Source organism: Ceratotherium simum, chromosome 9 (genome assembly GCF_057802395.1).
Source record: "Ceratotherium simum simum isolate JZ-2026a chromosome 9, ASM5780239v1, whole genome shotgun sequence".
NCBI lineage: Eukaryota > Metazoa > Chordata > Mammalia > Perissodactyla > Rhinocerotidae > Ceratotherium > Ceratotherium simum.
Genome location: NC_141908.1, coordinates 5,349,624 through 5,365,794, shown reverse-complemented (window position 1 = coordinate 5,365,794; position 16,171 = coordinate 5,349,624). Strand labels below are relative to the sequence as shown.

Sequence of the window (16,171 nt, the reverse complement as noted above, 5' to 3'; positions counted from 1 at the left end):
AGGAGCACCCAATTGTTTCAGGTTTTGGAAGGTGGAGCAAACCTCCTATGTGGGTCTTTGAGAAGTACAAGTCTTCTGTGGCTGAGAAGCCCTGCCGCCCACAGGTCCACACACACAGTCAACACAGTCCTGCCCCGTGTGAGCGCCCCGACCTCCCCAAGTGGACCCAGTCTCTCCACGGCGGGAGCCCCACACACTCTGCCACTGCCCCACACTCTCCACCCGCTCCTTGTGCACACCCTGCCCGGCTCAAGTCAGCTCAGTTGCCAGGCTGCAGAGAATCCAGTCACCAATCTATGCAGGCCCACATGTTGCCTGAGGGCTTGTTGTTGGGTGGGGCTAGTCTCTGGGGTGGGCTGCCTGCCCTGGCTGAGCTGGATTAAATCTGTGCTCTAGCGGGTGGAGCAGACCCTGGGCTAGCAGGTCTCAGGGAGAACTCCAATGGCGTCTGTGTCAGCATGCTCACACCAGGCCACAACAATGGCCGCCGCCAATGTCCCAGTCCCTGGAGAGGTCTCACCCCTCACCGAGATGCACTCAGGGCCTATTAGGTGAGTCTCTTGTCACCGAAGCACTGTGCACCTTTCTTTCTGGTGATTTTAGGATGCTTTCTGGAACGGGTGAGTTTGTGCGCGGGCCCTTTAAGAGCCAGTTTTAGTTTCTTTGTGAACCGGGTTTTCTGGGGGTGCTACCCAATGCTTTAGTAGCAGGCAAAGTCAGATATTATGCTGCTGGTCTCAATTGTGCTGGGTCCACAAAATGCCCACAGCGGGGGCGCTCCCCGGCTCAGGACCCTGCGTCTCCAGGGAGGCTGCGTACCTGTGAGCTGCTCCCGGCGGCCGTGAAGCTGGCGGCTTGTGAAGGCGGCGTTTTTCCTCTCCAGAAGGGAGTCTCTGCCTCTTCTACCCCAGTTAGGATTGTCCGTTGTTGCAGGAGTTCCTCTTATCCAGTTTTCAGTTCTGTCTCAGGGGTAATTTTTCCACGAGTAGTTGTAAATTGGCTGTGTCCACGGGAGGAGGTGAGTTCAGAGTCTGCCTACGCCGCCATCTTGACTCCGCCCCCCCTCTTCACTCTTTTTCTATTTGTGTTCTTCAGACTGGTAAAGCTCAGTTGATACACTTGAAGTACACTGACTTTTTTTTCTTTTCCCTGCTCAAATCTGCTGATAAGTCTCACTAATAATGTTTTCTCTTTAGTTTTGTACTTTTCAACTCCAGAATTTCTATTGGATTCTTTTCTTAAATAATCTCTATATTTTTATTTACATTCTGTATTTTCTGAGACATCATTCTTATATTTTTCTTTAGTTATTTAGACATGATTTCCTTTATTTATTTGGACATATTTAATATAACTGATTTAACATTGTTCTCTAGTAAGTACAAAGTCTGGTCTTTCTCAAGGACAGTTTCTATTGATTTTATTTCCTGTGTGTGATCTACATTTTCTAATTTAGAGGATTTTATTTTTACATATCTCATCATCTTTTTTGAAAACCGAACATTTTATGAAATATTGTGAAGTAAATATGGAAATCAAATTCTTGTCTTTCTCCAGGAATTGTTGCTGCTACTGTTTGTTGTTGATGTTGTAGTTTGTTTGTTTAGTGGATTTTCTGAACTAAATCTGTAATGTTTATAATTTTGTTATGTGTGGCCATTGAAATTTCTGTTCAGTTAGCTTAGTGCTCAGCTAACGATAAGACAGAGATTTCCTTAAACTCCTAGAGCCAGTGTGTCCCCCTGCCTTTCCTGAGGTGTTCTGTGTGAGTGCTGGAGCACACCTTCCACAATGGTCCAGATGGTTTACCAAACCCCCTTGCCTTAACCTTCACTTCCTGTCTGCACAGAGACTCAGCATCAGGTAGAGATAAGAAATTAGATCTCTCTCAGCTGTTTCTTGAGCATGCACACAGACCTACACATGTGTGTGGCCTTCTAGATTACAAAGAATATGTCAGAAATTTTCCAACCTCCTATGGGCAGCTCATTTCTCAGTTTTTAAAAATTTTTTTTTGGTGAGGAATATTGGCCCTAAGCTAACATCTGTTGCTAATCTTCCTCTTTTTGCTGAGGAAGATTGGCTCTGAGCTAACATCTGTGCCCATCCTCCTTTATTTTGTATGTAGGATGCCACCAAAGCATGGCTTGATGTGTGGTGTGTGGGTCCGGGCCTGGGATTCAAACCTGCAAACCCCAGGCTGCCAAAGCGGAGCATGCAAACTTAACCACAAAGCCACTGGGCCGGCCCCCATCATTTCTCAGCTTTTAAGCATTTCGGTTAGCCTATTATTTTTCCCAACTTTTATCCAATGCCTCAGGCATCTTTGAAGTAAGAATTTTTTTTTAATTGTTAACAAACATCCCTGGGGGCAAGCCTCTTGTCATTGAGCAAGTTCCAAATCAGTTCAAATAAAGACAGCTTTGAAAGTGCTCTTCCAGTGAACCACCACACAGGCTAAATAATGACAGTTTTCTGAGAATGAGGTTATAAAAGAACTCCAACCTCATTTTGCCTGGTTGGCTGCTGTTGGTTTTTACCAAGAGTACATTTGTTGGTTTGCAAGGTTACTCTGGAGCTGAAAAGAGGGGAATGGGAAACAGCAAGTTAAAATGCCTTGGAGCTTATACCTCTGAGCAAGATTCAGCCATTTTTCTTGAACAAATGCTGCAAGACTTTAGTTAACTTCTTTATTTGACGTGCCACAGGCTGTCATGCTCACTGAAATGCTTCCACTCAGCAGTTTGTGTGCAAGGCACTGTTCATCTATGGCTATCCATCCCTCCATCATCCATCTATTGGTCCATCTCTCTACAAGAAGACAGTCCAAATTCTGACCTGTTAGGTCCGGGGTTAAAGCAGTAGGGGCTGGGCTTCCAGTGGGCTCAGGATTCAGGCCTCAGCCCTCACTCAAGGGCCTCCAAGAATAATAACATCCCTTTCTTAGGCAATAGAAGCTGGGCAGAAGTGGGTAATTAGTGTTTGAGTCTCTAACCCTGTAATGAGCAGTTAATAATTGGTTGTCCACTCCCTTTTGTGTCTTTCCACAATGCCAGAATTTATTAGAGTAAATTCAAAGGATCTCGCCACAAGTGACTGAGGTCCGGGGACAGCGGTAACAGCCTGGTGTTCCTTTACGGAAACTCAATCAAACATCACACATTAAATCATATGAGTATCATAAAAACATATTAACTAACACTAAACACAGCATTCAATATGTAAGGGGTTACGAACAAAAATCCACAAAGCCCTTGGCACAGGAGTCGGAACAGGAAATCGGTCCAGCCAAAGGGAAGAACAAGAGGCACGGAAATCAGCAAGGTGACCAGCAGGGAATCGTCCTCTCTGGGGTGGCTCATTGGCATCAGAGTTCCTTCCTTTCTCCCTTTTATGCTGCTTCCACATCTTATCCATGTCTGCAGTCGTGCCATCTAGTTATCTCTGGGTGTGTCTGTGGTTTTTGTGGTTTTCAGTGTTCTATGGGTGCTGCTTTAAGGCATTGTCAGATACACCCGTAACTTCATTTTCTTGTGCCAAATCCTTAGCATGAATTCTTCCATTTTGTATGCTCTCTGCAAACCCCAACTGGACAGAGCGAGCCTAAACCTCTGCCTGTGAATGTCCTGAGACAGACGAAAATCAGACAAATTTTAGAATACTGAAATGCTGATTTTTGACCATTTTTATAACTTTTCTCATTGCTCCTATGGCAGAGAGATTTTCTGGAAGTCTTTACTTTGTCATTTTCACTTACATTCTCCCAGGATTTAATTATGAAGAAGGGAGAAGAGAAAGCAGTAAAGATGAGGGCAGATGCCTAGGTGTAAGCAGAAAGGCAGGAATTAGCATACAATACGCTAATTAATGAAGCAATTAGTGGGACAGAAGCAGTGGGAACTTGTGGGATAATTAGGGTAACTTGGCTATAGCCAGTGATTGAGGGTCTTGAAAATCAGGATGGGGAGTCTGGTCATGATGTTGAGGCAATAGGAGTCTCTTGTTGATTTATAAGAATGCCAGTGAAGCAATCCCACTATGAAATCTCCAAATCTAATCTCTCACATTCAGTGAATTAAGTCACTTCCTGCAAACAGGCTTTCTTGCTAAATTAAAAGCAAAGTACTACCTATTGTTTCATTGTTGTTTCCTCATTCATTATAAACAAAGATAATTGAGATGTCTTTTATTCAGGATAGTCAGATTGTACTTGGGTAACAACAATAACAACAACAATGGAAAAAAAAGAGGTAATTAAAAAAATAAAGATTTGATCCTAATTCGTGTCATGTGACCATCATGGTTTAGGAGTTCCACTCTACCATCATCTTGAAGTTCAGCTTCTGCTAGAGGCAGAAGGGAGTTCTCTCCAGAGTCTTGCACCAGCAATTAAATGGTGTTTGTCACATCTACTCAAAACTCCTTGACCCAAACTGGTCAGATAACTTTACCCTCACATTGAGATCCCAGACATTGACCAGGGAGGCAGAGAACCAGAGAGATTCAGAGAATGTCCCACATAGTTACCACAAGCTCCTCATGCCATGCGTATTGCTAGGCACTGAGCTCAGCATGACTGTTGTGTTAACTTTATAATAGTGGCTACGGGCCTACAACAAATCCTTCTAACCCTTTCATTCCTTTTATACCTTTGGGGCCTGTCCTACCGGGAGACTTACTGACAGCTTAAACGTGGAACTCCCTTGGTTACTATTGCTGAGGACTTGACATCTATTAAACAAATACATGTCTGTACATGTTCAACAATGTAGACAAGGATTTAAACCATAAACACACAAAAAATAACATTTTTATGCAGAAAATATTATCATATTTTTCCCTCCAAGAAAGACATCCAGTTTTTCTTGGAAGTGAAAGTAAAAGAGAACAAACAAAAAAATGAAGATAACAACCAAAGCTGAAGAATAACATTGACAATAAAGAAAGAAGAGATAATTTAGTTCAGTAAAGCAATAAAGTAGTATTTAATTTGTGTGTGTGTGGTGGTAGTGGAGGGGAATATATTTCAAAAATCAAACAGTATAAAGTAGTCTCATTCCTATACCTACACCCATCTGCGTAGGTCCAGCTATGGCCCTCTAAACACACACAAATCCAAATTAAAGTCTACCCTTGGAACAACCAAGAAACAAATTTAAAATTTCTTAGTTTTCCCGAACTATATAATCTTGGTCGAAATATGTGGTAGAATTTGTGAAACAAAGAAGACCCAAGGATGTTAAAAGAGAAACTCACATGGTTAAAATGGCTCAAAACAATTTAATAAACTTTATTGAGGCTCTATTTTGTGCATGGCATTTGGTAGGCTTTGCAATGTTTACAAAGCGAGATAGGATCATTTTTCTTTCAAACTCGAATTTTCTTTATTTGTTACTGAGATCAAGAGTTGCCCCATATTCTCCTCTTCTGCCTTAGGAATAGGACCCTAAATCATACCTGTGCACATTGTTAACCAAAGTAAAGAGTCTGAGCAGATAGTATGCCTAGGTGAGGCCCAATGACCAGGGTCTGATAAATGAGATATTTATTTGGTTATTTATCTGGTTATGAGATAACCAGAAAAGTTATATAAAATTTTCAGAAAGCCTCTTTAAAAAGGGGGAGAGTGGTGCATACCGTGGAACATACATATGAAAATTTGAATTCCTGCACCAACTTTGAACTATAAGGCAACCTTATAGCTGGAAACAACACACAGGATGGCTAGTGGAAAGAGAAAAGGCATAGATCTCTGATGAATTCTTGGATCTCTCATAGTAGTCATGGACTGTCAACATTAGAAAAACTTTTATGTGAGGAGAAAACAATCCTTATTTGCCAGTGCCCTCAGGTCCTTGTTCATAGAAGATAAATGTAATTTCTTACTAGTAGAGTTTTAAACACACTAAAGATTTTACACTGCTGTTGATCATGCCGTCCAAGCCAGAAATCTAGAATCAACATTGTTTCTTTTCTATCCTCATCTGCTTCACTTAACTGATCATCAAGTTACTCTCCCTCCTCCGTTACCTAAATTCTCTGTAATCCGTTCTCATATTGCTACCTTAACTGGAGTCTTCATCGTCTCCTACTTGACTATATCAGTAACTTCCTTTCTTGGCACTCCTATTGATTCTAAATATTATTTTCCAATTGAAATTTCTAAAATGAATTTTTCTGTGTTTGTGCTGTGAAGAATTTTTAATTGAGTTCTAATTATCTGTGGTATAACATCTAGATTCCTGAGCACAAGACAGAATGCTCTTCTTGAACTGACCCTTTTCTGCTTGTTTATCCTCTTCCTACTGAACTACTCCCTTGTATCTCCTACCCCAGCCATATAGAAGCACTTTCAGGTTCCCAAATGTGTCATTTTCTGATATTCTGATATGATATGCTGTTATCTTTGCACGAATCATGCCCTCTGCCTGGAACACCCTCCTCAATCTCATACAGCTCACAGACTCCTCTCAAAACTGTATTAAAAAATCATCCACCTTGTAATATCCCATAAAGTACTACATCTTGTCTGCTCCCTGGCAACTTGTATATATCTCTATTATCACACTCATGAAAGGGTAATGACATGCTTCCATTTCTAACTCATCAGGTGTCTGAGGTACATTTATCTCTGTATCCTTACTATTTAGCACTCTGCCTCACAGATAATAGATGTTCAATATGTATGTAACCAGAGTGTTCATTCCTGTGTTCACAGCTCAAGTACACCGATACGTTCTGATTTGTCTTGAGAGTATAGACACTTTAAAACCTTCACTCACAGAGACAGGGTCCGGGAAGTCCAACCTGACTCCTCATTAGATATCTGGGGAGCCCTAAAGAGTTTAGGTGTTCGAGGTATTGACCAGTTCTAGCATCCTAGCCTTAAATATGACCCAGACCTACTGACTCTCTAGATTCAGTGACCTATGCTTCTTCTGACACATTCTTCTCTGGGTGCCTCTGTCCTTCCTTTCACAACAGGGAACAACTACAGTTGATGTCTGTACCACCTCTAAACTCTTTCTTGGCAATAAAGCTTGATAGCCAAGATGAGCCTGAACTTTGTTTTCAGCCCTCAACCAAAAAGATAGATTATGTATACAAAATTTATTGCCATTCTCTTCTAGATCATAAAGGAAACAAATTCAAACTGAAAAAAAAATTAGCTTTATCTCCCACAGAACATTCCAGTACACATTTTTTAAAAATAATTATATGAATAAAATAGAAAACTGATGAGTAGGGTAAAGGGACTTAAACAATTATAGAAACCTAAAAAAACATTGTGGTGATCCTAAAAACTAGCTATCTCAACTTTCTATCCAAGCAAAATCTCGGGTGGCAGATGCTAGAATAGTTTTGGGGAATGGAAACTGACTCTGCAGGGGAGACAGGGTAGTAAAGTGGTTAATAGCCCAGGCTCTGAGTCTTGATACTGTGGGGTCAAGTCCTAGCTCTGACCTCTACTAGTTCTGTGTCTTTAGACAAATTATTTAATTGTATTGTGCTTTGTCAGATCATCTGCAACACCAAGAAGGAAAGTGTACCTCCCTCTTGAGTTGTGTATGAGGACTGAGTTAATATATGTGAGGCTCTTAGCACATGCCCCGTGTAGAGCGAGTGCTCAGTAACCATTAGTATTGCTGTTATGACAGAGTCCATTCCACTGCTTTACTTCTAACAGTTCATCATTGTATTATTTCTTATAATAGAGATATACATTATCACAGGAATATTCCTTTTAATAGGGACATTTATTTAGCCTACTCTATGTACTGTTCCAACACTTATGCATTAGCTTTTTTTCCACTGTACCTCTATTTTATGGATGAGAAAATCAAGATACAGACACTTAGTTATTTTCTCAAGACCACATTGCCATATGAGAGAGGACTCAGATTTCAACATTAGGCCATCTGGCCCACGTTCTTGGCCAAATATACCATTTTTGAGTTCAGCCTTATGGAAAACACATGAATTGTCATTTCGTTCTGTCTCCTCACACTTTTCTCCATCCAATGCTCCTTGGTTGTGAAGGCTTCCAGATCCCCCACACCCACACTCCTCTTCAATGAGTATTCTGTGTATTTTATTCAGATGGAACACAATTAGGATTCATCTCGCCTCCCAAAATTGTGGAGAGTCAGGCCAAAACCCTGATCTTTTATTTTTTTAAATGTTGCTCTGATCCCTCTCATTTATCTACTCTTTGTTGGTACCTACTATATGCCAGACACAGTGCCAGGCCAAAAACTTGCAACTAGTAAGAGAGCAAAAGGAAGAAAAAAATGTAAAACTGCAATACAGTATAGCAGTAAATGCAATATGACTATTTAGAATGTGTTATGGTATGTATAAGGTGGAGCTTCAAAAGCAGAGAAAGCTTCCTGGAAGAGGTGATAGTTAAGCTGTATACTAAAGGATAACCAGTTGCAGAACCAAGTGAAGAGGACTGAGGATTGGAGTGAAACAGGGTGTCTCAGGCAGAGGTGTAACAAGTTCAAGGGGTCATGTTACCTCTGTGGAGCCTTTCCCTTGCTTTTCAGGAAAGAAGAAACCAGATGACTGATTTTGAGAGGGCTCAATTATTATATTAATGATCTATTACTGCATAACAAATCACTCAAAGTTTAGCAGCCCCAAACAACACGTGTTTGTCTCATTCTTTCTGTGGGTCAGGAATATGTGCACTGCTTAGCTGGCCTCTGTGACTCGGGAGGCTGGAATGAAGGTGTTGGCCAGGTATGCAGTCATGTTAAGGCTTGCATGAGGAAGTATCAACTTCCAAGCTTACTCACACTGCTGTTGCCAGACCTCAATTCCTTGGTGTCTGCTGACCAGGGACATCACTCAGTTACTTGCCAAAATAGCCTCTTTATAGGGAGTTCACAACAGGGCAACGGGCTTTCCTCAGATCAAGTGATTGAGAGAGGGCTCCTAAGATGGAAGCCACAATCTTTTTGTAACATAATCTTGGAAGTGACATTCCATCATTTCTTTCACCTTCTAGTTGAGCTAGTCTAGCGTTGTCAGATAAAATACAGGATACCCACTTAAATTTGAATTTCAGATAAACAATATTTTTTTAGTATAAATATATTCCAAATGTGATGTGGGGAATGCTTATACTAAAAAAAAAAAAATGTTGTTTATCTGAAATTTAAATTTAACTGGGCATCCTGAATTTTTGCTTGCTAAATCTGGCAAACCTAAGCTAATGACATCCTATCACCATTGCCACATTTTATTCTCCAGAAGGAAATTAGTAGGTCAAACTAATACTCAAAGAGGTGGAGGATTATCAGGAGTATGAATACTGGGATGTGGGGAATGTGGGGGACCATTCTAGAGGTTGCCTACTGCAGTGACTAAAGAAACATATTTAATTATGTCCTTTATGGTACCTTCTGGGTCTTTGTAGAGGCAGTCCAACACATTTTCTCTAAATTGTCTCAGCCCTCCACTGAAGAGGCCTATATTAGTCTGATAGGGCTGCCATAACAAAATGCCATAGTCTGAGTGGCTTAAACAACCAACAGATTTTCTCACAGTAGTTGAGGTTTGAAGTCCAAGATCAAGGTGACAACAAGGTTGGATTTTGGTGAATCTCCTCTTTTTGGCTTGTAGACAGCTACGTTCTCACTGTGTCCTCTAATGGCCTTTCCTTTGTGCTGGTGTGCAGAGAGAGAGATCTCTTGTGTCTCTTCCTCTTCTTATAAGGACTCTAGTCCTATAGGATTAGGATCCCACCCTTATGATCTTATTTAACCTTAATTACTACCCTAAAGGCCCTATCCCCAAATATAATCACATTGAGGGTAAGAGCTTCAACATATGAATTTTGGAGGGACACGATTTAATCCATAACAGGGTCTTTAACAATAAAAGGACAAGTTAGTGCAGTTCAAGCTACTGCTATAGTCACAACTCAGCCCATCTTACTAGTTGCTAACAGAAAGCATTTTTTATCCTCCTTCTGGGTTTGGAGGCTGCAATAACAGGACAGGAGCCTTTAGTCTAAAACCAAGTCCAAGTGAGAAATCGTATGAAATATGTTTCAGCGACTTTGCAATATAAAGCCTGTTAGAGGAGAGTTCTCTCTACATGCTTCATAAAGGGTGCAATCATGTTTAAAGTCTGATTGTTTATTTATATTTTATGGTACTTAATTTAGGCAATATGATAGCCTAAAGGTTAATGTTGGAAGTCAGGCATGAAGGAAACTCCCAACAATTTGCCACTCCCGTAGAAACTCTATAATGAAGCCAGCATACAAAACAGAAGCAGAAGGGTGATGTTGCTTAAGTTGGGAATTAGAGCATTGGGGTTTAAAGCTAAGGGACTTTAATATCATGGGCCTAATGGCTTTCCTGGGGGTTCAGGAAGGTCTATCAATACTGCTCTCTCAGAGTCACTCACTACTGAATCTGAAATGAGGCTCTTCTTCTCTCATCTCCCACTATTTAAATATATCAGATTAGCATCTTCTTAGGCAAAGCCTTAGAAGCTTTCTCTCTGCTGAAACTCCAAATGGAACATTTGCTATGAACTTTAACTGCATGCCTGGCATTTTATCATGAAAGAACCACACTGTCTCATTCCCTCTGGCAATCTACAAAGAACTGGGAAAAATTCAGAAGCTAAATAAATACTTCTAGGAAAGAATGGCAAGGATTGAGGGTCTGGCCTATGGGACTTGAAAAGTGGGATTTCAAGAGACATTGTAAAATCATGCAATTATATAGGTAAAAATTCTACTTCAGGATATAATTCAACTTTTTAAATGACACATAGCCCATCATGATCTCATTTCTGTCTAACACTCCAGCCCATCTCCCTCCTTCACCTTCTGTATCAAACTTAACCATTTTGCTAGCATTTTGCTGAAAGTAGCATAAATTCGTTCTCATCATCTCTCTAAACTTGACGGTAACTTTCCACTGCTTGAAATGCTCAAACTCCTTTTTAACCGGCTAACTCTGAGCAATGCTCCACAATTCAGCTGACATGTCAACATCCCTAGAAGGCATGTCTTGGTTGATACCCGTCCACCTTTCTGGGTTAAATGAACCATACTTGTTCATCCATAGAAGTTTGTTGCTACCTCTATTTTAGCATATATTATTGTTTTGTGATTATTTGTTTAGTTGCTTGTCCCTCACTCCCAAATAAAATGATACACAGCTCTTTGAAGACAGAGATAATTCTATTTCTGGTTGCATTCCTAACTTATAACTCTTAATGCAGTGTGTGGTACATATAGATGCTCAACAACAATTTTCTTACTGAAATCATGAATTAAGGGTGAGGACTTTTAAATGTCCAATTCCCTGTAATTGCAATCAAATGTCATCACATTAGTTTCACTAATCATGATAGTAAATTACACTATGCAATTGTATAGAAATGTAAATCAATCAGGACAATTTATTGGTCTCCTAAAAGAAAAAGCCCCTGTGTTTGGTGCTCAAAATCGTAACATGTTATTCTAGCCTTTAAAGCACTTACAATACAGTTGAGGGTAGTCAATGCATATTTAACCAGAATTATAACTAAAATATAACAGTACACATTTATTGATTTCCTAAACTGTTGTAAGCACTGTGCTAGGTATAAAACAATTAAATGTGGCATAGTCATTGCCCTTAAAATTTCTAACATTTCAGTCTTAGAGACAAACAAGATACAGACAGTTAAAGTATTGTTCAAGAAGTGCTCCATAGAAGTATGAACCTTAAAAGATCAAATCTAACAGGAGAGAGAGTGTTAATATTTTTTCCTTGATTAAGCACTGATTCATCTAGCTCCAATCAAGATGGTTTGATCATTAATTAAGTACTTTTTCTTTCTAGGCAAACAGTTACTTATATAGCTCATTTTCAGTAACATCTTTGAGGTTGCAGGGGAGGAAAAATAATTTTCCCTCTACCTTTCAAAGTTTTTGGCTGAGAGTCCTGTAATAATAGATTAAAAGAGAAAAACAAACAAAAGTGTGTTAACATGTATAAATCATGTGTACTTGGGATATACCCAGGGAAAAATGATGAACTCTCAGAGGTGACTTAGAACTCCAGCTTAGATATCATCTTCAACTAAGGACAGTAGAAAGAGAAATGTTGGAGGCCAGTTATGGGGAGGTTACCAGGAAAAGCATGGTAAGTAAGAGTAAGGTTTTTTATGCAGATTTAAATCATTACCTTCTCCATTGATAAGAGTTTCTTGTGATTTAGCCATCTTTCTGTTCCTGGTAGTGACTGGAAGACACCCTTACAAATAGAGATTTCCTTTATAAGTATAAATTTTCCTTACAAAAGGGTAACTTCTACCTTGATTTCAGAGCTTCTCCTATGTCTGTTGTTTGTCGTAATAATCAGCTCAAAATAATCCTTATGCCAAAGAGGCATATTGTGTGTTAGCATAGTCTGCTGCCCTTCAAGGTTCTTTTACAAGGATAACTTTCTAAAAGTCAGCAAAGAAAATCGTACAAACTGAAAATGGTCACCAGCCAAAGACCACAAGGAGGAACACAAGGACGTGTAGTCAAACACAGTTGGGTTTATTGTTTGTGGCAACACAGAACAGCACAGATTATAGGGGATCACGGTGCCTTTCAGTGAGAGAAATAGGAGAGACAAGTTTTAGGATTTGAGCTTACGTTACATGATTTGTGAAAGATTTCAAAATTGTCAAAGATTTCAAAAGCACTAGACTGAGTGCTGTCAGGTAGGGGAGGGACAAGTCCATAACTGTATGTATCAATAATTGTTATCTAGTAGACAAGAGCAATGGAGTGGACCTAGATCTGTAATTGGTCGTGTAGCAGTCATTCATGTTACTGGGAGAGTGGAAAGCTTTTGTGTGTGTGTGTTTTGCACACTGAATTTTTGTTTCTGTCTGTTCTCAGACACATTACAATGTGGTCTTTTTTGTCTTCTTCCATCAAGGTCACAGGTTGATCTAATCTAGGGTTTTTCATCTCTGGCATTATTGATGTTTTGGGCCAGTTAATTATTTGTTGTGGGGGTAGTCCTGTGCATTAGAGATGTTTAGTATCTTCCCTGGATTTGACCCATTAGAGCCCAGTAGCAACCTCTGCCCCAGTCACGACAATCAAGAATGCTTGCAGACATTTACCAAACGTCTGCTGAGGACCAAATCTTCCCTGGTTGAGAACCACCGGCCTAGACTGATGTATGTACTCTGTGAATTAGTTTATATGAAGTAGACAACACCACAGATACCAGCTGATACCTATCAGTGGTGCCTTTTATACTGAATCAAAAATAAACTGTGGCAACAACAAAGCATAATTACAGGCATATAGCAAGCAACCTGGCTTTAGAAACTCTTCTAAAACTCTGAGAACACCTGGTTATTAAAAGATATCTAAGAAAATGTATAAAATGTTCCTCACATCAGGGATTAACCAATAGTGGTTAATGAACTCATTCAGGCAGCCATAAAATAGTTTACAGTCATAAAATATTACTGCAGAAAAATACTAAACAATATGCAACGTGATGATATTTTTGTACTAGAAAAGAGATTATACAATTCTCTGACCTTTGGTATCCAATATTTAGTTCATTGCTTTATATATTTCCTCTTTCTTGTGTTGTTTGTTCTTTTGTATCCCCAGACTCCACTCTCATTTCATCCCACTCCTCTCACTGTATAGGCAACAATTCCAATATGCTTAATGAGTACCTATGGAATATGTTTTCTTACAGAAACATATAATTTTTAATGTGAATATTTTTCATGTGTTTATTGATGTAAAACACATATGATAAAGTATACATCTTAAATATGCAGCTGAATAAATTTTAGGTATTAATAAAATTATATAAAATCATACCAGATTAAGATCCAGACTATTTCTAGCTCTAAGAGGCCCTCTCGGAGTCAATAATTCCCTCTACTCATAACACAAAGGTAACTGCTGTTCTTATTTGTATCACCCTTGAGAATGTTTGCCTGTTTTGAACATCTCATAAAGAAATCATATGAGTATTCTTTTGTGTCTAGATTATTACATTTAGCATTATGTGTGTGAGATTCGTCTATACTATTGTGTGTGGATTAGCTCTTACTTTTCAAATCTGCGTATTTTAAAGATATACCATGATTCACGTACCTGATATGTTGCCGAAGTTGGAGCTTATTTATAGTTTGTTGGTATCATAAATGAAGGGGATATAAACATTCTTGTTCAGAGCTTTTGGTAGATCCTTGTGCTTGTTTTCGTATATCCCTAGGAGAAGAATTTCTGGGTCATCAGGTAATATTAATTTTATAATATATTTCTGAAATTCATTCTATAGAAAATGTGTTCTATAGAGGCATAGCTATGTTATATGAGGTTTCTAGTTCTTCACATTCTTACCAAAGTTGGATATTGTCCATTTTCTTTTTTAAATTGGGAAATCACAATTTATTTCTTTATTTGTTTGTTTTTAGGTTTAGTCATTTGAGTAGTTGCAAAATATTTTCATCAGGTAACTATCTATTTGAATATTGATCTCTGTAAATTGCTTGTTCAAGTCTTCTACTCATTTTTAAAAATATCAGTAGTTTGTATTTTCTTATAGATTGATATAATTTTTTCATAAAATATAAAAAATTTCTCTTTTTTGACATATGTATTACAAATATCCATACAGTTTATGGCTTGCCTTTTCAGTCCCTTCATGCTGTCTTTTGATGAACAGAAGTTTTAATTTTAATATAATACCATTTATAAATTTATAAATTTTATGATGATTATTCAGATGTAGTTTAAGAAATTATTTGACCAACCCCATGGTCATGTAGATGCTTTCTTGTGTTATTTTTTTTAATTTCTAGAAGTTTTATTTTTTAACATTTCATATTTAGGTGTATAATCAATTTTGGAATGATTTCGTGCAGAGTATGGGGCTGGAATTGACTCTTTTTTTTTGTCGTACTGATGTCCAGTTGACCTGCCACAATTTTTTTACAAAGACTACTTTTTTCTCTTGACATTTAAATGTCACAGTAAATGACTGTACATGTATGGAATCGATTTCTTGATTTATAATTTCTATTTGTTTTATTTGTTCTATTTGTCATTTTTATCAATATGTGGTTTTTTTAGTGTAAATTTATAATGTCTTGATATCTGATAGACTAAGACTTCCAGTTTTATTCTTCTTCATAAATGTATTGGCAAATTTTCAGCATTTACATTTCCATATCAATTATAGAATCGTTTGTCAATTTTTGCACAAAAAATATGAGATTTTTATAAGGATTGTGTCAAAGTAATAGATAAACTTTGGGAAAATTGAAATCTTAACAATGGTTAGAATCCTAATCTAGAAACATGCATTCTTTTATATCAATTAAGTTATTTGAAAATGATACTAGCAATGTTTTCTATGTAGAATTCTTGCACATCTTTTGTTAAATGGCATATATTTCTTGATAGCAAATATGTGAGATATTTTTAAATTTCATTTTTAATTGCATTGCTGATATATACAGATGAAATTGAGTTTTGTGTATTGAACTCATTTGTATAACTCATTGCTAAACTCATTTATTATATCTAATAATATATTTCTAATTTTTTCAGGGTGCAGCTGTTTCTACAAACATACTTATATCATCTGCCAATAATGACAATTTCCTGTTTTATCACTTCACACTTTATAACACTTCTTTTGCTTTTTCTCCTCATATTGTACTAGCCAGGGTATCCCACAAAACGTTGAATGCAGGTATTCACAGGAATATCCTTGTTTTGCCTCTATGGAAACAATATTCAATATTTCATTATACCTGTGATTTTTTCTTTATATTATTTTCTAGATATTTTATCAAATTACAGAAGTCTTCACCTATAGGTATGTATATAAAAAATTTTTATGATAAACAAGTGGTGATGAATTTTATCAAAGTGCTTTATACATCTATTGAAATATTCATATGAGTTTTCTCTTTTCTCCTCCAAGTTTTTGTAATTAATTGATTAATATTCAAATATTAAACCACCTGTATTCTTGAAAAAAATTCCACTAGGTAATAATATAAGATCCCTCTTCTAATATATTATCTCATCAAAATTGCTCATATTTGAGATGATTTTTTTCATTTATTTTCTTGGAAGAGATGGGTTTATACTTTTTCTTTTTTGTAATATCTT

At 37.9% G+C, this 16,171-nt stretch overlaps 1 long non-coding RNA gene across 1 annotated transcript; it reads left to right on the top strand.

Moving 5' to 3' along the window:
• The first annotated feature begins 360 nt into the window (after positions 1-360).
• Positions 361-15,923, top strand: LOC147916227 (uncharacterized). The gene is made up of 3 exons (XR_015553091.1): positions 361-551; positions 14,464-14,501; positions 15,602-15,923. It is a non-coding gene; the product is annotated as an uncharacterized LOC147916227 (long non-coding RNA).
• The last annotated feature ends 248 nt before the right edge of the window (positions 15,924-16,171 follow it).